Below are 1,998 nucleotides of genomic sequence, written 5' to 3'. Positions count from 1 at the left end.
AAAAAAAAAAAAACCAAAACACGAAACGCAAAAACTAAAAAAACGGATTTTTTTTTTTTTTTTCCCCTGATTTTTTTTTTTCCCCCCCGACTTTTTCCCGGCGGCGGTTTGGGAATTCCGTCCCTAAACAAAAAAAAAAACCACAACCCCGGGATTTATTATTTATTTTGAATTTCCCTTTCCTTTTCCTCCGGTGGCTTTGGTTTCTTTGGGAATTTTTTTTTCTCCCTATTTTTTTTCCCCCTCATTTTTTTTTCTGTTTTTTTTTTTTTCCCGTTTTTTTTTTCCCCCGTTTTTCCCGTCTCTATTTATCACCAGCCGCAGAATTCCCGGGAAAACGGGGAAAGGTGGAAAAGGGGAGAGGGGCAGGGGCTGGAATTCCTCACCCATCCCAAATTTCCAGAGGTGTTGGGGGAAGGGGGAAATCCAGCGATTCTTCCCGCGGGGATCTCCCGGCCCGGAATTCCCAAAAATTCCCCAAAAATTCCCGGGGCAATTCCCGGGGGTCGCTTTTCTTTCTTAAGTGCAATAAAATCTTTCAGGGAGCTTGGGGAGGGGAGGGGAGGGGATTGGAATTCCGGGGGGATATTCCCGATTTTCCGGCCGGGAATTTTCGCTGGTGTTTCCTCTGGGTTTGGTTTTTCGGGTTTTTTTTGTTTGTTTTTCTGTCTTTTCCCGGTTTTTGGGTTTTTTCCCCCCCTCCGTTTTTTCCCCGTGGTGGAATTTTTTTTGTTAAACGGCTGTTTTCTAATTAAAGGAATTCTGCATTCGTCACCCGCCCTCTTTTTGGGGGCTCAGCCCGGAATTCCAGGATTTTGGGAATTCGTGGATTTCGTGGGGGGGGGGGGGGGGGGGTGAAGATCCCCAAAAAAAAAGCCCAGAACAGGTGGGAAATCCCAAAAAATCCCAAAATACAGAGCCGGGGGTGGAACTTGGTTTATTGGGGGGTGATCCCGCGGAATTTTCCCGGGAATCCTGGGTGGGGTGGGGTTTGGGCGTGGCCCAAATTTGGGGCTTTTTTTGGGGGGGATTTTCCCGATTTTCCCTCCCCAGAAGGGCTCAGATTTTGGGAAGAGATCCCAAAAGTGTCTCAGGGTGGGGGATTCCCAGGAGGGGTCGGAATTCCTTTGGGATACCCCTGGATCACCCCAAACCGCTCCAGCACCCCCAAAATCCGGGACCAAAACCCCGAATTCCCAATCCCAGTCTCCTCCAGCATCTCCCAGTGACAAAAACTGGGAATAAAACCAAAGAATTCACTCCTGGATCGTCCCAAACCGCTCCAACATCTCCAAAAAACCAGGAATAAAACCCAGGAATTTCCTCTGGATCTTCCCAAACTCCTCCAGCGTCTCCAGGATCAGAATTCTGGGATAAAAACCCAGAATTCCCAATCCCTGTTCCCCTCAAAAGATCCCCAAATCCTCCAGGAGCTTTCCCTGCCCTTGGGCGTGTCCCGATCCCAAATCCAAAATCCTGATCCCGAATCCCCAATCCCGATGCCGTTCCTGATCCTGAATCCTGATCCTGTTCCCAATCCCAAATCTCCAATCCCAAATCTCCAATCCCAAATCTCCAGTCCCAAATCTCCAATCCCAAATCTCCAATCCCAAATCTCTAATCCCAAATCTCCAATCCCAAATCCTTCCCAAATCTCCAATCCCAAATCTCCAATCCCAAATCTCCAGTCCCAAATCCAATCCAATCCCAATCCCAAACATCCCAAATCTCCAGTCCCAAATCTCCAATCCCAAATCTCCAATCCCAAATCTCCAATCCCAAATCTCTAATCCCAAATCTCCAATCCCAAATCTCCAATCCCAAATCTCCAATCCCAAATCCTGATCCCATTTCCCAAATCCCAATCTCAAATCCTGATCCCAAATCACAAATCCTGATGCCATTCCTGGTCCCAAATCCCAATCCCAAATCCTGATCCCATTTCCCGAATCCCAATCCCAAATCCTGATCCCAAATGCCGATGCCATTCCTGATCTC

Source organism: Camarhynchus parvulus, unplaced genomic scaffold, assembly GCF_901933205.1.
Source record: "Camarhynchus parvulus unplaced genomic scaffold, STF_HiC, whole genome shotgun sequence".
Lineage (NCBI taxonomy): Eukaryota > Metazoa > Chordata > Aves > Passeriformes > Thraupidae > Camarhynchus > Camarhynchus parvulus.
This window is presented reverse-complemented; position numbering follows the sequence as displayed.